General features: G+C 39.5%; 1 protein-coding gene across 5 annotated transcripts in view; it reads right to left on the bottom strand.

The window, feature by feature from the left end:
* The window catches only part of STXBP6 (syntaxin binding protein 6), a 129,094-nt gene that overhangs the window by 92,718 nt on the left and 14,465 nt on the right, over positions 1–21,911 (bottom strand). Inside the window, exon 1 of one of the 5 annotated variants that reach the window (XM_075503052.1) lies at positions 4,731–4,939. The exons of the other annotated variants lie outside the window; for them this stretch is intronic. The gene's annotated coding sequence lies outside the window, so the exon portion shown is untranslated. Of the gene's footprint in view, positions 1–4,730; positions 4,940–21,911 lie in introns of those variants that run through there. 5 annotated transcript variants of the gene reach the window in all.

Raw genomic sequence — 21,911 nt, forward strand, 5'->3', positions numbered from 1 at the left:
GCACAAAATCATTGCTAAACCAAGGCAATTAATTTATAAATCCTTAAAAAGCAAATATTAGACTCTATCCTAAAGGAATAACACCAAGTTTAATTAGCTCTGCAAACAAGGATTAAACCAGTAGATCAACCTTACTCTAAGAAAGTCGAGGTAAAATCTTTAAAAGGCTTCAACATAACAAGAAGAACAGAGTATCTTCTGCCATCCTTCTATTTGCAAAATCTAACTTTGCTTGATAGATTTTTATTTAAATTAGGACAATAGTGGCAGCCACTGTACAAGCCATAAAAATTGTATTACATCCTACTAACATGAGTTCACGACTTTTAGAAATATTTACTGAAAAAAAACCAATCACTCTCCAGAGTTATTTGTAGGCAGTCACATTTCCAATTCATTTTTTCAAATAAGCTTTCAGTGATGACTGGTTCATTTGAATAAAATATTAACTCTAGAGTATGACAATTATGAAGTTTTAAACTGTATTTGTGGCAATTTAAAATAGAAACAAGAAATGTCTTTTTACTTACATATATAACTACAAAGTAAACTGTCTGCCCAATCAAGCTGAACTGGACACAAGCAGACTTCAGAGATTGTGGCTCCTAAATCCAAAACTCAAGTCTTTCTTGCAGTGAAGTGACTTTTTTCTTTAAGGGGAGCCTACAGAGGCTTTATATTGCAGCCCACCTGATTCAAGACCAATGTTTGGCAGAATGTACTGTAGGTTAGAAATACACACCTTGTTAACTTTGTTTTTAACCAAGCTACGGTTTGGTTACGAGGATTTAATAGTGTTCCAGCATTGTTTACTGACCCCTTAGAGCAGCCTGGTTTGAATGACCTATGAAGCTCTCAAAAGACTCCTAGAATAAGCAAAAGGAATGGGAACCAGACTTTGTGCCCTGAGAACATGTTCTTCTTTTTCTTGACTAAAAAACATAAAGAGGAGGAGCAAAGTGCACAGCAGTAATATGTTAAAGTCAGACAGAAGCAGTTAAGTGCTTGAATATTCATGTTTGACATGTTTCTTCACCTGAGGCAGGCAGCTTGAGGCCTTCAGCAATTCCTACAACCTTTCATCCCAAAGGAAAGCGATTTGAGTTCTGTGCAAGTTGTATGGACCTATGAATCTAAAGAGATCAAATGCATCAAGAGCTCTGAATGGAATCGGTATTTATAAAGAAGTGATAAAAAAGGGATGCAGAACAGAAAGGTACCTTTGAGTTTACATCAGCGCCTCAATCTGGCAGACTGTAACACAATCCTTTTAAAAAATGAACAGTTTACCTAGAAGTTTTGTTTACCTCCCTTCATCACCCAGAAAAACCCCAAACATCTACTTACAATGACAGATTATCAGGGACATCACCTCCCTTGGTTCTTTTGAGGCTCTGTGCCCCCAAACTCCCCCCAAAAGGTACAGAAAATTAAGTAGGAAGCAGTACAAGAAGGCACCTAAGAGGCATATCGATGGATAGGTTACTGTATATTCCAGGTCAAACAATCTTTTCTTGTTCTGACGAGAACGCAGCAATTCCAGATCTAGCAGCTAATGTCCTAGTAAACAGTATGGTGGGTCCCAGCTAAACTTTGCTCACAAGAGGATGTTAATTCTGAAGTGAACTTACAGTACTGCAAACTGGAAAAATCCAACTCAAATAAGACATATAACATTTCCGTACTGGAATTCTGTGTGTGAACGGCTGCAGACAGTTAGGAGCAGACTGCTTTAAACAGGCATGCAAGAAAACAACCTTCAGGCATTCAAGAACTGCAGCAAATTAATGTAATTGCTGCTTATGTTTTCATAGCATTTTGGATCAAGACTATACTCATAAGAAGTTAATGAAATAATAATGCAATAATCAGTGGACACTGTGGACATTAATTCTCTAAGCATTTTCTTAACAGCCAAGAGCAGCAGCGTTCCCTAAACGTGCTTTCCCGCAGACCCTGTATGGACAGCTGGGGGTGCTTCTGGGAGATGCCCCATGAAGGGAAAGGCACCTCAGTAGAAGGTGGTACAGCCCTGACAGGTCCTCTGAGTGACGAACAATAGCTGGGGACCCACTCAGAGAGGTTCTCATTAAGAGTCCCAAAATCTGAAAGTTGTTATTGTTTGAGAATGTATGGATTCGAAAATAAGGATGGACAACACCACATTAAGCAGCACCATCCAAACAACAAAACTGTTTACCAAATGGCAACTGAGAACTGCTTGGGAAGACTGCTGCTGGAGTCATCTTTTTGAAACAGGAACGTTTTGAATCTCACAAAGAGATTCACAGAGCAACTTAGGAACTGCCAGATGTTATAACAAAGCCCCAGAGAGACCACATTTGCATTTGGGGAAAGTTATATTTATTACTTTAGGACACTGGGACATTCATAGCAGTAGGAACTACTACTTCTGCATAGCAACATTGAAAATCATAGTCTTAAGAAATCAGCTTAATTCTTATGACCTTTTAGATATTTTTAGACGTTAAGACCAGTTATTACATCTGCCTTAGACTTTTATTTGCAGGCCAAACTATCACAGTTAATTCTGTCATTCCTCACAGACTTCTTGTTCCAGACACCTCACCTCTCTAGACTCTTTCCCACTGGCCTACATCTTTTTTTGAAATGCAGTCCTCAAATCTGGACTCACAGCTTCATTTATAGCACCAGAGTCAACTGGAAGAACTACTTGGTCAGTCACTGGAACAGGCTCCCCAGGGAAGTGGTCACAGCACTGAGCCTGTCAGAGTTCAAGGAGCATCTGGACAATACTCTTAGGCATATGGTTTAGTTTTAGGCAGGACTAATTTTAGTCCTGCCAGGAGCATGGAGTTGGACTTGATGGTCCTTATGGGTCCCTTTCAACTTGAGATATTCTATGATACTTTATAGACCTTACAGCAAACACTCCTGCTTATACAGCTGCTGCCATACATGGATCTTTTCCAACTGGTCAGCAAAAGACAAGAGCTTCAGTTCAACATCTACCATGTTCCTCAATCTTTTCCGGGGGGGGGGGGGGGGGGGGGGGGGGGGAACGGGGGACATTTGACATCTAATTATTCCCATTTAACAGGGGATTTTTGTACTTACTACTTTCAGGCTACTCTCCAATACTGTAAGATCATTTTAAATTCCAATCCTGTCTTTCAACACTTGCAGGTCTTTAGATTGACACCCACCAAAAGTCAGGATGTACATTCTGTGTGCCATCACTTCAGTCAATTAAAATTGGTTGAGACCTAATACAGCCTCCCTTTACTCCTCCAATTAGAACTAGAAAGATACCAAGTCCTCTGAATACACTTCCACAATCGTTTTTGTGTTCCTACATCTTACCCTACTTCCATGTAAAGTTAATTTCCTTAGTTCACTCATGACTAACATCACATGAGACTGTATCAAAGGCACCATTAAAGTTGAGATATATCTGCCAGTTCCAACTTATTCACATGGCCTAATACTTTATCACAGAAACAAATCTGTGGTTTGAATTTTTTTTTTTTTTTGAGTTCTCTCTCCAGTCACCCTCTAGTTCCTTAAAAATAGGTTTCGTTCCATTGTTTGTCCAATATTTTGGCAAAGAAAAATCGTTTAAAAAAATGAAATTAAAGAATCTTGGTGAGAAGGAGCAGCCCACATTCCCCAGGGAAAGAGGAACTGGTTTGAAGGACTGCAGTTTGGAGCATGCACAGCTTCTTTCGGTAGTTTGTGTTGTTTCAAATTTAATTTATGCCCACCTCGTGCATTTGCGCTGGCAGAAATGAATGATTTCCCTGTCCACTTTTCTTTCTTACGACAGTGCAAGTGCTTATGTGGTAGTGCAGTGAACTAGACAAGAGAATTTATCCAGATTTAATCCTGTTTAAAAGAAGAAAAACAGTGATTAATTTTGTTTTTACTCAGATCAGCTCCCTGACTCCATTCACTACACAGCTGCGTGCCAGTACACGCAAAGGAAGAGCAGGGGTAACATTAGGGCTGCCTCATGCACCAGCAGTATTAGTTTACAAGGATCATGAAACTGCGGTTTACAGACAGAACCTGAAATGTCAGGAGCTTTCATCAAATAGTGAAATTGGCTGACTTGGAGACATGGCACAGAGCCAATCTAGACAAAACTTTTCAAAATCAAAACTTGCCACAAAGAAACAAACTGAATAAAAACTGGTAAAACAGAGGAGTTCATACAGGGCTTTCTCCTTGATAAGAACAAACATGTCTCAAGATAGGAGCAAATTTCTTGGTATACCGACTCCATTATTTGCTGGGTTAAACAGAGGCACAGCAAAAAGGCAGGTTGGAAGTTAGGCTCTGTTAGCATGCAGTGTGATTTCTGCACTAAATTAGAACCTGCTGCATATAGGAATAAACAAAAATATTATGCAATGCTATTACTGCAGTATATCCTACATAACTAGAACACACTAAGTCACAGCAGCTACTCTGGCAAGACATCTCACAGGAAGCTGATTTTGACTTATTAGTATGAACAATCACAGCTGCTCAATAAGGACAAACTCTGCAAGTACTGATCACTGAAAAATCCGATGTTAAATGGATTCATAATTCAGTGTACCGGTTGCCAGCGAGATACGATAAAACTACAGTATTAGCTGAAGGTGTTTTAAAGGGGGGGGGAACAACCCAACCCAAACCCACAAACTTGCAGCTAACAGCTAGCACATAGTACTCTTGCAACTGGCTTACTCCAACTAGTATACCTCAGTACGCTCTTAAATCACGTTTTCCAAATCCTCACAGTTCCATTTCCATTCCTCCTCATGTAACTGGTATTGGTACAAACTGCAGATTTCTGCACATTACAGTCATCTATTCAATGGAATATTCCAAAAGAGAACCAGGGAACAAAGTCAGGTCTCTCAGGCTGAAGATTTTCAATTTTCTGAACTGCAACCTGCAACACCCACATCTGAAAAAAAAGGGAAGCAAACTCTTTATCATTATGTTCCTTTATGTTACTTTAATGCTGGGGAAGAGTACAAAAGCAGAGTAATACAGTGGGATAAGACATAACATCAAGGGATTAAAGCATTCTATTTCATCCATCCAAGGTGAATCAGCTTTCTCTGGTAAGTACAAGTATTTTTTTTCCAATCACTCCAAATGCGTGAGCAAAATCACTTACTAGCAAAATGCATAATTCTTTTAAGAATGGAATATATCAGAATCTCTGCAAGGGCAGAGAGACCTCCGTAAAGTATTACACCAACATTTTACCTGAGGGGAAAACAAGAACTGTGTAAAAGCAGTATAGCCATCTGTTGGCAGTGTGCTGATATTTTCTAGCAGTTAACTAAATACAGTTTTCTTTCTGGCAAATAACGCGAGCTGAACACATTTCTGACCTGCTGCATACTTCTTGCCAGGAATCCTCCAACAGTAAGCATCACCCATTTCAAAATGGGTGAGCCCAATAAAGCTTGCAAAACTGAAGAGTCCTGCAAATTGAAGAAATTACAAAAAATTGGTCTGCTCCAGTGTATTGTTGAAGGGATGTTATCACCTCAGGAATTATTAAAAACACCATCCATAGCTTTGATCCCCCCCACTATGTTTGACTGCTTAGCTCTGCACTCCTGACAGAATTCGGGGGGGGGGGGGGGGGGGGACGACCAAACACTGCAAACAGACCTTGTATGTTTGTACATTTTTTTTTTTTAATGAATGGCTTATTTAAAAAAAAAAAAAAAAAGGAGTGGCTCTCATGGAAATCTCAGAAAAGCTAGAAGGGAAACTACTAGCTTTTCCTCTCCCTTGATGCTTTCATAGTAATTTGCAATCAGTGATCAGTGGTAGAAGTATTCCATTTTAAAAAACTAGAAAATTTCCATTAAACTTGGAGGTGGTGGGAAGAAATTGTCAAGTGATAGCCTGTTTGGTAACGAGATATTCTTCTTTTAAAGTTTAAAAAAAAAAAAAAAAAAAACCACTTTCCCCTCTGCACTCCTTTCAGGAACCAAGTAGTGACTTCTTGAGGATGTGAAAGCTTTCATGAGGTTTATGAATCTGGACAAACCAATAAATTTTAGATTAAAATCTGTTACAGATCAGTGTGGTATTAATCAAGGTATGGGATTCCCTTAAAACACATCGTAACATTTTACAGTTCTACACTAAATTCCGAGATCAACAGTATAACAGCACGGTGAGGGATGAAAGAAGGGAACCTAGATAGCCAACACAAAACCCATCCTTCTCTAGTTCTTTCTATTATGTGTTTTTACATTTTCCCAAGAGAGAGAGGTAGTGGAATACTTTTCTCTTAATGTTTTCACTTCAAATAATTCCATATGTTTTGCACGCCTCAACTGAGACAATACAACATAGAGGCACGAGAAGATGGACCAAACAGCAGCACCTAAGCTTGTTTAAGGAACACCTTATCCAAGGAGGGTGGACAGGATGATACAACACAAAAACCCTGCAACATTCATTTAATAAATTTAGGAGTGATTCTATGCTTCTTGCACACAGAACTTACATCTATAACACTTGGGCATCTACTCATTTCATGTGTCAAAGTAGGAGGGCTGTTTAAAAAAAAGCCAGAACACACAATGTACATCTTTCATTAGACTGATCCCAGAATATACCAGCTCAATCAGTGTATCGGATATCCTTCCAATCTTAATCTCAGTCTCAACTTTACTATGAATAATTTACGTTGTCTCTAAACAGTGGGCACAGCTATGGACCCCGAGATAACATCATCTCTCAATATATCTTCACAGGCTTACACAAAGAGAATTACAGCACCAAAAGTACACCAAATTTAGAAATATACACTTTCAAATGGACTAAGAATTTCAGTCTCCCCCCATCAAATTCAATAGTAGTTGACAACATCCACAGCAACAAATCCTCTGCAATGATTCTGTGCCAAAAATCAACTTAATACATCCCACATCTGGTGCTGAGCTGTAAACATTGATATTACAAACAAAATGACATCTCCAACCTTCAAACGGTTTACTGAAGTGGTCAACATTCTTCATCTCCCAGTTTTTTGCCGATTCACCAGAACACTAATCCTATACTAAAATTTGCAGCTGCACATCATTAGTATCAACACAGTAGAACTGGTGGGAATATGCACTACTTTTGGTAATAATCTACAGTTCACTGTTTTAATTCAGTCTTGAATACTTACCCTCACCTCTGCAGATGCCTTTAGAAACAAGCCTGAGAACAACTTTCTTAAACTTGATTATTCTTGAATCCTAAACTGAGGTCTCGGAGACAATGATGATGTGGCCTGTTACAATAACCTATAGACTCCTCTCCGCAGCTTCCATCTTTTTCTTTCTTTACTCAACAGGACATCACCTCTACTCATCCTATCACCATGTTTTATTCAAAACTATTAAATTACTTTGCCTTTCAAGTAGTCCAACAACCATACGTAGTGAAAAGCAACTAGGTCCAGTCAGTAATTAACTGCTTATCACACCCTGCATCCAGAAAACTTTACAACTGTATCTTCTATTAGACCAAGTGATCTCTTTGCTATAGGCTTTTCCTTTCATATATTCTGCGGACAGAGAAGAACGATACAAACCCAAAAATTCATAAAGGTATCATTAGCATTATCTCCAGACTTGTAACTACTGAAAACCACCCACCTACAAAATCAGCTACATTAAAAGAAAAAAGTTAATTTAATATTATGAGTGATCCAAATCGTTCACTTTACCTTTTACTTTACTTTTTATTTCACACGGTCAGTATGTAAATAAACAAGGCTTCAGAACCTGATACTTGTCCATTCATAAGACTAAATCACTAAGACAATTTACTCCAAACACGTTCACTTCATAGTGGCTAATGAGATCTAGCAAACAAGCCAGAGAACTTACACAGGTGGCTTAAAATCACAATACACACTTACAACTTCTACCACCTAAGGATATGATTGCATGTTTAAAGTAACTTATAATACATATAACAGGTCTTTATATAAATTCTTCTATAATTAAGACAAACAACGTACTCAAAAACTTTAAGAAAATGACATTAAGGCTCATTTCTGTCTAGTTCATCCACATTAAAAACAGCACTTTGGCAACATTAAGGGATAATAAAGAAAAAGCCCACTACATCCACCTTAACAGACTTTTAATCTAGAGAGTAACTGGCAGTTATCCTCTGCACAGTTACAGGGAAGAAAAGCTATAGGTGAAACAAACGTATGTTTGTCAAAACAGCATGGTACAGTGAAGCAGCTTACAGAAGAGAGCAATCCCATCGTCCCGTGAAGAAGGCAGACATAGAGAACATTCATTGAAATACCAGTAAAAAATTAAGTTAGTATAATAACCCCAAGCGCAAGACGCCCTTGATTTAGAAGCTCTTGGCAGGTGGCACAGTTATGAAATATTTTGCCACAAGAGATTAAAAAACCCAAAGTTCTCCACATTCCAGCTGAAAAGGTAAAACCTGTTTCTTCAACCGATATAACATCACCATCTCCTATGAGGAGAGCAGAAAGAACCCACAATCTGCCAGAAGAAGAAACAGAGTATGAGCTATGAAAAGGGGGGGAGGGGGGGGGAGCAAAGCCCCACTTCTCAAAGCACTATGATGTTATCAGAAAAGGAATAAATAAATTGCACTGGGAGTATATATATATATATATATATGTATATATATAAATCTATCTCCTCATTTTGTTCAGCCTCCACAGCTCTCCCCTCATGCAGTGAGGAAGTCGTTTCATCACAGAAGGCAGTCAGATTAGTCAAGCATGATTTACCATCTTGGCTCTTACTACTCAGCTTCTCGTCCTCCATGTGCCTGGAAATAGCTTCCACTGACAAGACACAAGAGTCTATTACGACTTCTTACAACAAAAATGGGGCGGGGAATAGGGTAGGTATTCTGTCTTTCACATTGCCTACTCTGTTGCCTTCACACCGTTTCTCAGCTGTGATCCTTTCCACACCCTACCAGGACCTCGCTGGTGACTTAGGTTCTTTAGACGCTAATGTTTGCTGTTGTACCAGGAATATGCTGTTGGCAGAGAGACTCAGCCCCAGCAATGAAAAAAGGACGGTATAAATAGCAGTTAAGAAAGCCGGATCTTTAAAACTTATCCAATGGAGATGTGGAAGATCAGATTTGCTTGCTGCAGCCCTGCAGATATGTTCAGGGTTATGCATGGGGTAAGCATAATACGCTTTGGCCTGTGCTGCTTAATTGCATTTTAAAATGAGAAGACTTTCTATAAAACACTCGGGGAACTCTACTTCCATCAGACACAGATACAATATACTGTAATTCCAGGAATCGGCATCTATCCTCAGAGTTTATTCTGTGAGCAGGAGGTGAAACAGCTAATGCTGGTGACAGTTCAGGGAATGTATCTGTGTACAGTTACCGACACTATTTTGTTTCATAAACAGTAATTCACCATTCCCACACAACAGTGGTTGCAAAGTCAAGAAATTCACTGAGGGTTATCTCCACTCAACGACTTCTCAGTGAAAAAGTAAACCCACTGTTTCAAGGCTACTGAATTCAAATGGATTCTACCCAAAAATGTTTCTTTTGGGCAGGGAAAAGGAGAAGTGTTCCCACTTCCTTGCTTTCCATCCAAGTACAAGAATATGAAAGTAATTTTTTCTCTTCTACCTGACCCCCAGGCTCAGAAAATGTGAAAAGGTATAGTTCTCCCATCCAAGTGCAGTCATACACGCTCAGAGTCAGGAAAAGAAGGGTCCTCCTAAGGACTTGAGCAACACACGCTGGTTGCAGAAGGTCCCAGCACGGAAGGAGAAACACTCCATTCTTCTCTGGCAATGGATATGAAATGGGGTTGTGGAAGAAGGCGGCACCATCCCTGACTAAGTTTGATATCTGAAAGGATATCTGGAAAAAAGCTGTTCCTTCTCCAACACTGAACTGAAAAAAAATGCCAAACCTCAATTTTCAGAGCCTAAGAATTACTTCATTTTTTAAACATGCAGTGTGTAAATAAAACCAAGATATTGCTTTAGGAGATGAATTGCTTGTTTCTTTTACTGTGGAAACCTGGGTGCTAGTGGAGGCCAAGTCTCCACTTAGAAGCACTGAAGGTGCTCCACAAAGGTCACATTATTGAGTATGGTTAGGGTGTGGTGAAATCCAGGCTTGGGCTTTACCAACCTGGACTACCACTATGCCAGGGGCTGGGGAGACAAGAGGATGACTGAAAGACATGGGAAACAGTTCGGTGACAGACTTTTGTGCCCTAATGGTCTTGCCAAGTACAAAAGTAATTTGTTCATGCTTTAAGAGTCTTATAAGTCTTCATATTAACGTAAATAAAAGAAAATTTAAAAATTAACACTCCCACACACCCTAAAGAGGAAACAAGACCATGGGTGGGCCTATGACTAATAACTGGAGTACAGGATCCCACTGCTTCGTGAGATTGCCAGATAGAGAATCTGAATGTGGGAATACATGCAAGAGACCCAGAGACAGGGCCACTGACCACCGTGGTAACAAAAGACCTCAGGAAGCACATGAGATCCAGCAGCTGAGGTACAAATTAGATTCTTTTAAGGGACTGGATCAGTTTCCATATAAATCAAATTTAGAGATTTAATAAAGCATCTAAAAGGAAAGCTCAAGTGCAAGGTGATTACGCTAACCCAACTGCGTACATTTCTGCCAACAAAGCAGTTGCTGGTCTCACCTTATGAACTATAGCACCAAATCTGGAGAATACAGTTACACAATACCCTTGCTAGCCAGTATTTCAAAACCTACTACATCTCCTACACAAGTTAGAAAGAATGGACTGAAAGAGTCACCTCAAATTCTTCTTGTAAATAAATCATAACTCAACTAGATAAATAAACTAACACTTCACAAACAAAACCTCAGAAAAAGCAAGTGCAGAAGACAACAGCTTCATTTTCAACAATCATTTTCCATCTACTAATGCCATACTACTGCTTTTCAAGTAGTTTGTGTTTAAAATCTGATTTTCTTTGAAACATTTCTGTACTACTTTTTGCCAGTTTTTCCTCTCAGTGATGGTATTTACCCGTGTATAAATTTATGTCAAAACTGAACTGGCAACAACATGCTGTTCCTCACCACTCTTGCCATATTCTCCACTCCCTCTCACTGCATTCAGATTCTTACTTTTACTAGTACAGAAAATTTTGTCCGAGTCCCTTCAATCGTTTTAAGGGGGAAGAAAAGGAACTCTCTTCCAGGAGAGCAGTTTCCTAGTATCATAAGGGCTCAAAAGTAGAAGGCCACGTGCAAGTGTAAAAAGAAGGTAAGTTTTACTGACTTCACAATATAATTTTTCTGTTTGGAAAGCACAGTGAAAACCCTTAAGTCTTCCGGTGATCTCATTGCGCTGAGACCAGCACAGTTCCCAAACCCATGACTCATTCCGATCCCAGCAAAAAAAAAAAATGCTGGGGAGGACAGATGTTTTGTTTATGATGAATTAATTCCTTCAGTATGTCTAGCTTATAAAAATATCAGGCTTCACTGTATGCAGAAGATAAAGCATAACAGTCATGCTCCTGCCTTACCCTTTTCTAAATACTACTGTGTTAAAACTGAAATGCCAACAGATGCTGCTGATGCCTGAACAACTGATTTAGGAAAAAGAAAACACTGTCTTGCCAATAAAGATTTAATTTCCCAGTTATGATCCGTAAAAATGTATAACTTCTAAATATTGAGGTTTCAGGCTTTAAAGTTTACTTCCATAGGTCTTATGCAGCAAAAACTACTATTGTTTGTTTCTTGTGACATAAAATCAAACTAAGGCCCAAGCACAGTTTATTAACAGATAATGAAATTGAAAGAAATAACTTTCAGCATTGTTCAGTTTGACATCAAACCTCAGAACAGTAGTGTTTTCACTTAGAAAGTTTTGTTAGTTAACTAATTTTTTAAGTCTTTCTCACTACACACTTGAACAACATCAGTGGAGTTATGCTAACTTAAGAGAAGTAACCACTACATGTTTGTCTCTTCCCCCGTAAAAAAAAAATTATTTTTGTCTACACCTAAAATGCACAGAATCCCAGTATCAGAGATACTGAGATTCAGAGACAAATTTGCTTATGATGCACACTTGTGTTCTCCTCCTCCACTCCCTGTCATCACCAAATCCTCCTTTGCACGTGGCTCATTGTTTTCTAACATAATATTTCCTCCTTCCTACCCAGTTTCTTTCGTAACACTACTCTAAGGTGTATCTAATTTGCATCCCAGTGAAGAAGATCTGGCACTTCAAACATTAACGGAAGCTAAGTACCCATACCTTAGTGAAATCCACGAGACTGGAAACCAGCTCCAAACACAACGTCAGAAACTCCTCACTTCAAATTATTTTATTTATGCTCAGATACATTACATTTCACTAGCATTTAAGAGGATCTCTGCTCTTTATTGAATGCCCTAGATACGGTTCAATACCGCAGAAGAAAGGTCGCTCTCACAGTTTTCATACCAAATGCAGGAAGAGACATGCATCCACACAGCTGAAATGTTAACAATCTGGAAAAACCCTAAGACAATTAACCAACAAATGTATGCCTTTACTCATCTGAGCTACAGATGTAGCCCAAACTAAGATTAATCACTCTGAGAAACAGATGTAACTTGAGCTGATGATGTAAGAGTTTAGTACCACTGTATGATGCAGTAAACAGTTCCTTAGTAAACTGTATGCTTACTTTGATATGAAAAATACAAAACAAAAAAACCCACTATAATCACCACCTCACTACCATCCTTGATTTTCTACTTTTGCAGCAAAGCAAGCAACACACAACTGTTAAATTCAGGTCTATTACCGACATAGTCAGCTGTCTGACAAAGCTACAAAAATACAGAACGTAACAGCCAGAGGTCAGTTATATCATACCAAGTTCAGTACAGCAGCACGTCCATCAGCTGGTCACTGCCTGATAGTAGAGAACTGCTGGGTTTAGAGAAGTGATTTTGGCATGTTCCCACTGCAGTCTTCCCAATAAATTTGAAATTAATCTAGTCTCAGAGCTGTGAAAAGCAGTATTAGAATTATGCCACTTTTTGTCTGCCTTCTACCTTAAATGAAGTAAATCAGCAAGCAAATTTCTCCCAAATGGAACAGGCAGTTGTGGCACATCAGGGAAAATACTCTCACAAAATCATTTCCTTTACATAGCACCCATAATAAGATAAATATATAGCACTACTAACCTCATTTATTTATGTACAGCCAACAGCAAAAACAAGTCATCTTATGCCATATAAAGTAAAGTTACTGTGGAAAAACTCAGACTTTTTGTTGTTGCTGTAAACCACATGATCTTTGGCACATCAATCAAATGAACAAAGTTCTTCACATACTGATTCTTACTTAGCATAAAGGGGAAAGAAAAGACATAGATGGAGAAGGGAATATTGGAAGTAATCCTCTTTTCTCAGCCAAGGTTTAAACATAGACTACAATTCTGCAAGAAGACATCTGCAAACAAGCGATGACAAGCTGTTGTTTCCATAACATTCAAACTGATAAAAAAAAAAAGTATGTTGAAAGTATCACCAGGGGTACACGAGTATGTCCTGGTTTCAGCTGGGATAGAGTTCATTTTCTTCCTAGTAGCTGGTATAGTGCTGTGTTTTGGATTTAGTATGAGAATAATGTCAGTAACACACTGATGTTTTAGTTGTTGCTAAGTAGTGCTTACACTAAGTCAAGGACTTTTCAGCTTCTCATGCTCTACCGACTCAGAAGGCTGGAGATGCACAAGAAGCTGGGAGGGGGCACAGCCAGGACAGCTGACCCAAACTGGCCAAAGGGCTATTCCATACCATATGGCATCATGCTCAGTATATAAACTAGGGAAAAGCTGGTTGGGGGGCTGCTGCTCAGCCTGCTGGGCATCGGTCAGCAGGTGGTGGGCAATTGCATGATGCATCACTTGCTTTGTATATGCTTTTATTATTATTATTTTATGTAAATTATTAAACTGTTCTTATCTCAACCCACAAGTTTGTTTTTTGGGTTTTTTGTTTGTTTCCCCCCCACACACACTTTTACTCTTCTGATTCTCTCTCTCATCCCACTGAGGGGGAGCGAGAGCACGGGTGCGTGGTGCCGAGTTGCCAGCTGGGGTTAAACCACAACAGAGTAGAAATAGTAAAACCGTACAGCACCTCTTATTGTTAGAGGAAAAAAAAATTTACAATAAGCATGTCAAAGACATAGCTAGTCAAAATTTTAAAAAGCTATGGTTTATGCTGTCAAAAAAGATTGCCAGTAAGTTCACGATCTTTCTGTGCTAGAAAATATCCTCAGTCCAGCCTTCTGCACATCTGACAGCCACCAGTGCTTCTGCAGTCTTATTCTTTTCATGTAAAACCCCTCATGTTTAAATATACATTTAAAACACTTTCTATTAGTTACTTTAATTTTACAGCTAAAAGTTTGTATAGACTTTGTCAGGACCCTGACAAGCCATACTGGCCCTGGCCAGCCCTCCAGGGCTCCCCCCACCCTGCCCACGGCCCAGGACCCCACGTCAGCCCCCGGGGCCATCAGCCCCTGCCCCAGAGACGTGCAGCAGGGCTGGTCTCCAGCTCCCCACAGCCCTGCCCTGCCCGGCCATGGGCCCTGCCGAGCCAGGCCCCCCCGCAGGCCCACATCCCAGCCCGATCCCTACAGCCCTGTCTGACCATGGTTCCCCTCAACAGCCCCGATCCTGCCCCCCACCTGCCTGCTGGGCCGATGGCCTGGCCTGGCCTCGGCTTGTCCTCATCCCCAGGGAGGTGCCCAATGCCTCGGGCTGGGGCTGCCCCCGGCCATGGCTGCAAGCCCCAGGGGAGCCCCCACCTCTCCCGGTGCCCCGGCCACAGGGAGCCACCAGCCCACGGGCACCTGGCCAGATTTAACCAAGACGAGAAATAAAAGAGTAACTCAAAGCCATCAGCAACTATTTGCACAAGGATGATCTACATCAACAACAGCTTGAGTAAATGTACTAAGCAGCAAGCAGGATCCAAAGCCCGTACTGACTCAAGCCTTTTTGCTATCACACAGTTATTCCGAGTCTCATTGTGACAGGGAAAGGGAAAAACAAAGGAATCGAGCAAACAAAATTGATTTTTACTTGCTTTCAGTAGGTTTTAAGTAATGGACTGCAGAGCACAAGAGAGACTACCGCGGAAGCTACCAGTGAAGGACAGCCAACCCGTGAGAGCAGAGAAGCACGAGGAAGGAACCTAATCATTGCTTGCACACAGTAGTACCTCCGATCCAGCGGCAGTAGCCAGCCTGAGCTATTTTTCTTTTTCAAAGAAAAGGTAATTATGTAAGAGACTGCCCACAACAGCAGCTCAGCAGCAGGAAGGAAGACAGCATGCATCTGAAAGCTATACCACTGAATCAAAAGCTTTGTGCTTATTTGTGGTTAGCAAGGGCAACAAGGACTTTAGAACTGCGACGGAGATCTTCAGAAGGAGGGCTGCAAAACTTCTGCAGAACGACAGCAGCAGCCTGCTTTGACTTTGACCTAGAAAGGCTACACCGTCTCCCTTAGTCACCATGCCTCCTGTAGGCAAGCCTCAATGCACAGAGCCGAAATGACTAATGACGTTCTTCGAAACGCTCACCAGCATCGCGAGGACATACTTAGTCCTTCTGACAAACTCTGAGCTGAGATTTAGTGGGAAAGAAAAATTACATGAGCAATTCTAGTCTAATAAGAGCACATTAAAAAATTGGTTCGGTGAAACTGGCAAGAAATCCCAATTAGATAGGAGGCAAAGGACCCACCAAGCCTTGCCAGTTCTTCCACTCTAAGTCAAGACGACAAGAGGGATAACTGCTTTAACAATGGTACGATAATTAGAGCCCAACACATCATACCAGCGTCAATAAAAACTCCTTCTTATTCAAACACAATAGTTCATGCATAATAGAAGTAACTGCTCAGACTGCAACTGATTCCTATCCATATTTATCAACATCCTGGGGGCATAATCCCATTTTAGTGAGAAGATAAATAGAGCAGGCCAGAAAAGAGAATTATGCACGAAATGCTCTTGCTCTATGGTTCAATATCGTTCCCTTTCAATATGGTTCAGCAACAAGCAGTCTTCTGAGTGTCAGGGACACTCTAGCCCATAAACATGAAGTAAAAAGAAATAAATCCTTGAACCTACAAGCATGTCTGAACAGAAAGAAAAAAGAAATTTCAAATAGCTAGCATTGTTATTTTATAAGTGAAACAGTGAAATTAACATTTTAAATCAGATTTTTGAGCAATTTGTGCAGTTCAGAAAGTTAAAACCATTTCACAGATGACTAGTAAGTGTAACTATTGATAAGACACTGGCTACAAACCTTAATAGTTTAATTAATTCTACCTCTCAAAATGCTGGCTATATATAAAATAAAAGAGACTACAACTTCTCCCTGGGCAGTTATGAGAAATTTCAAGGTCCTATTTCATAATAACCCTTGGTGAATTTCAAAGGTTTCATTATTTCCCACAGGTTTTCTCTACTTGTAGTCAGTGGATGTATGAAATGAAGAGCAAAACTGCCCATTGTAAACAAGAACTGTTATATCCACTTGTTGATAAAACTGATTCTTCTCAGCCTTCTCTGTTGCATAAAGAGGCAGTATTTTGAGATTTGAAAGAGAAAACAGCAACAGAACATAAATAAACTAGCACTATTGCCAGGCAAAACTACTAGTTAAGAATTACTGATAGTGGTAAAACACCAAAAACAACAGATCAAATTATTTCTGGGGACAGAACTACAGATGGGGAAAGTTTTCATTCTGAAAGAAGTTCAATTCATATTGAAACTTGGAAAATAGGTCTGGAAAACATTTCAAAACATCCAGCCCGTCCTGGGGACAGCTCCAGTGCATGTTTACAATTGGTATTTCTCTAAGCTGTTTTTAATGCCACCCCAAGGTAAATTCCTTCCAGAGGTATTTTTTCCCCCCAGGAGATGAAACCAGGAAATGTCATTCCTAAATCTGTCTAAACCAAAAGAAAACCCATTGCTTCATGCACATTAGACAAAAAAGGGAACAACCTATTCCTTGGCTTGTTTTAGTATCCTTTTATCCTACTTACTACTAATGTCATTTATACCACTCAAGCCTCAGTTGCTTCTGCATAATAATTCAAACTCAAACACCACCAAGTTGTCTGCCTATGCGAAGTGCGTAAGTATCTTAAAAAGTAGTAATAAAACTAGGAATCTGGCATTTTAAAACCAGAAACTATTGTCCATGTGTTAATGTAAAATTAGTTTGAACAGCATTAGAAGAAATACAGATCTCAGTCTTCTAAACCCACATTTAAAACATAAAAAATTTAAGAGCTTTCTATTTAGTACTTGATAATCACGTCATCTAGCATTTGATGGATCAAAACACTAGATGTCTGTCCTTCCAAAAGACGACCATTTATTTGTACTCATTACAGAACATACAGCTCATGTCTGACAGATACACGTCCTGTTTGCATCACACTTAGTTACGTCGCTCCGCCAAGCGTTACTCTAATGCATCAGCATTCTGTATTACACACCGGGTTCATGCCCATACTTGTGACCCAAAAGGTAATTGCAGTGCTTATGCACAGGCTACAGGTATGCAACAGGCTCAGAGGTCACATGCATCCACGCTAGAATAGCTCAGCACTTTCGCAGCGAGCAGTAGATTGTACGCTGTACGAACTATAAGTGGTGATGCTGACAAGTTTTGTAAGACAAGCTCCTTTCCAGCTGCTAAGGAGATCTCACAAACCCATTAAAACCAGTGCAAGAGGATTAATGCAATCTACAAGAAATTAAAAAAAATTCTTAAGTGTCTGTTTGAAAGCGGATTTGAAAACTGTCATTTATACCGAAGTTGTCATTTTCACTCAAATAAAAATCCAGAATGAGCACCATCAAGCATCCAAAAGGAGAAGGAGACCAGAGACATAGTTAGAGCACATTCATAAAGAGAGGTTAGGTGAAGCATTAAATTAATCCAGTCAGTCTCCAGTGACAGTTGAAATAAAATGAAAAACTTAAGATTCCAACTCATATTAAGTTTTTCCTTACGGTTATAAATTTCTTCAAACACAAGTTATGTGCGTTCCTTCTTTACAAAGTTTCTGCCTTGTAGCAAGCAAGTTCCAGAGGGAAACAGCCACCAGTTTTCCTTCTTTACCAAAATTACACAGAATGAACAGAGTTTCTGGGATGATGAAACATTCTTACTAAGCACTACCAAAAGAGAAGCAGCCATGTAATATTCCACGTCACTTCCTTTCAGTTTCTTGTGAATTACTGAATATGAGAATTAAAAACAAAACAAAAAGGAATATGAGAATGAAAAACAAAACAAAAAGGTCAGATAAGCAGAGATGAGCAAATGAACAGCGAGCACACCTCTTCCTTTAAGCCAAAGAAGCAAGAGATACTATGAACTTCACTAACAAACAGTAACATTTTAGGCTAACAAGTAGTTTAATAATATAAACAAAGTCCTCCAATATACCAAAAAAAAAAAAAAAAAAAAGGAAAGGTCGATCAAAGTAATTAGTGGTAACTCTGTTCCAAGTAAATAAACAGATGCACACTGAAAACATACTGAAATAAAACACTAGATTTGGAAGTTCACCTTCATAATTAGTATCTTTCTGCTGTCCCACATAAGGTTCCCTCTTCCCATTTTTCTTCCGAGACAGTATATCCACATATGATGACAGAGGGGTTATATGGTTTGTCTCCAGTATACCCACACTATTAAACCAACAAGAAAAAAAAGGGGAAAAAGAAAACCCGTATGCAAAGGCCAGACTTCCAAGCTATTCTCACTTGGGCACAGTGACAGTATCCATAGGGGGAGACTCCCTTTCTCCTCCTTCTATTTCAAAATGGCCTTTCTTTGATTAACTTCATAAACTTCTTTTGCCAAATTGGAAATACCTAGGAACATTACTGTGGCCACTGATGGAAAATGGTAGGCAAATGGGCCTTCTTCAGTTACTCTGAAACTAGGATATGGAAAATAATGTAGAAAAGAGCATCCTTACTGTTTTCAGAAGATGATCTAAAGTACCTGCACTACCAATGAAGTCTAAAATTTAGAGTAGCTCATAGAAATAATCTGCATTAAGCAACCAGCGCTGGCATTATGCAAGCTTAGGTATGATATCAATGCTCTTCTTTTAAAACTTAGACAATCATGAGCTCGAATCACTAAACAGCATTGATGCCCACTGACTTGTAGATTAAAAAAACCTGCTTGCAATGAAGCATTCGGTTGCCTTAAGAGATAGCATTTTTAGAGAACCATTTCCTGGCAGTCTCACTGTTGCACACACTAACAGAAGAACTCAGAAAACTTCTTCTATGAGAGGAACCACCAACTCAGAAAGGAAAAAACAGAACAAAAACATAAACATGCAACTAACTTTATCAATATAGTCATAATTCTTTCCAGTGTCTGCCAGGAACTGTCTGATTCTTAGAAGTTACTGCAACGTTTCTTTTTATTATGCAATTTAAGAAAAAAGTTTGTCTTCATGCTAAATCAACACCAACATCCTTTGTCTTTTAACTTTACTATGATACTCCAGACACAAAGGAAATACTGTTTTTTTCGCCACAGTACTACAGTCTGTTCAACAACTCTCTACCCCAACTCAGTCGAGCTCTAACTCCTGTCCTGTGCTTACCTGTGCAAAAGTATATTTGGATATACTTTTGACAAACGCCCTGAGCAATTCAAATCCCCAAATTTCATTCCATAACCTGAACAGACAGAAAAGAAGAGATAATGATCTTGGCTATATAGGAGATTAAATCATTTCCCAAATTCCCCAATTCATGGATCTTCAGTACATAACGTTTTTTTTTTCTTGGGGGGGGGAGGGGGGGGCCAGCACTACGCAGGTGGTATAGAAGAAAAGGAATTAAGAGCAAAGCATTGGATCTGAATGCCATAACCTTGGAACATTGCCTACTCCAATCCACATGAGTCTGCATTTATTGACTTTTTGGGTGTGCTCCCTGAAGGAGGAGACATAACAGAGAAGTGACCAACTACCACTTCTTACATAACTTTAGTTCCAAAAAAATGCTTAAACCAACCAGATCTTTGAGCCTATTTCTTCCAATTCAAATACATTAGTAGACTGCATTTTTGAATACTTCATAAGAAAAGAACCATAAACTCATTTTGTTTGAAGAACAGTGTTTTGATGAGAAAGCAATCTAGGACAGTTTTACAGCTTTAAAGTGCCCTCATTGCTATTACTCAACAACACACTTTCAAGAAGAACAGTAATTACCTTATTTTCCTTACCTTTATTTAAGGAGAGGGGGCAGGGGGAAACCTACAACACTGCAATCACATATGATTTAAGTTGGAGGTATAACTTCAAAACATGAATGGAGGGAGTGTAGGTGAAAGGGAGAACAAAGGCCTCATGTGAAACAAACACCCACAATCTCTTCAAGTTACCCGAGTTTCATAAACAAACTTATGTGGTTCTACCTCTGTAGGGGCTTTTAAATCAAAACTGCACAGCTTATTTGAAATCAATAGGCTATTCTGGCTACTACTGCTGTCCTCAGTGATGAGGAAATCAGATTAATTTCATCTTCCCTTCAACAAGCCCATGTAATTTGGTTTTCATTCTCATATTTGTCAACACCCCAACCAGACTATGAATAGCCTTCAGCCCTATTCCCTGCCTATACCATTACTCTGCCAGCAGATTACAAGATTTTTTCATACAATTCTCTCAAACCCAGTCAGCGTGGACTCTGAAGCTCTCACAGGAAGATTGCCCGATTCTCTCCTCCCTTGTACTGCAAAGATGATGCTAGCTATGTTTCACATACAGAGAGAAAGAACTAGGTCCCTCAAACACCGCCAGGTTTTCTCTGCCTTCTGTTAGGAGGACTCAGCCTTCTCAGGATCTCATTTCCCAGTAGTCAAGAAGCCAGCTCATACAGCTGTGTTCACACTAAGAATCACAGAATCACAGAATCATATAGGTTGGAAAAGACCTTTAAGATCATCGAGTCCAACCATAAACCTAACACTGCCAAAAGGAGTGTTAGGAGACATGCTTTCAGTGTACCAGCTTTCAGACATGCTTTCAGTGCTAAGGAGACATGCTTTCAGTGTACCAGCACATTTGGTGCCTTATAAGTTTACTCTGACACCTGTGAGCTTGCCCAAAATACAGGACAAATGTTTGCTGAGCATTCAAATGTATGCGGTATTCCTTCTAGCTTTTGCAAATATGTTAACTGCTTCAAGGTATTTGACAGTAAGCCCAAGGTACAAACACCTGAGGAAGGCATACATGGAAACTCAAATTGCTACTCACCTTATAATTGCCACAAGTTCCTGCTCTTCTACTCTAAAAGCAGGTAGCCTTGTTAAATAAACTATGTAAATTAGATTCAAGATCAAACCCAAATGTTTACTGTCCTTTAGTTGTCTTTGCTGCTACACAATAGAATTATTTACTGCTCTAATGCCTTTTCACAACTGCAATAAGAACAATTCAGATCTAGTATTTCCTCGTACACAGCTCTAGAGCTGTCTTCACCAGAAACACAATTCTCTCCTCTGTTCATTTCTGAAAGGAAAGAAAAATGGCTTAACTCATGGGTTTTGAGCTCTGGTAGGATACAGTGGGAAGGGCAGAGAGCTGTGAGACTGTACACTGAAGTCAAAAGGAAAGTATTTTTTAAACAAGTTTTCATCAACTAGAAACTTGTCCCAGAATCATAAAAATCTTATTCAGATTACTGTTATTAATACTCTTTTATGATCAGTACTCTTCACTGCAACGTGCATGGCACTCTACACCTTGTTAAACATCAAGGTTTTGTACATTTTT

Source organism: Mycteria americana, chromosome 5, assembly GCF_035582795.1.
Source record: "Mycteria americana isolate JAX WOST 10 ecotype Jacksonville Zoo and Gardens chromosome 5, USCA_MyAme_1.0, whole genome shotgun sequence".
Lineage (NCBI taxonomy): Eukaryota > Metazoa > Chordata > Aves > Ciconiiformes > Ciconiidae > Mycteria > Mycteria americana.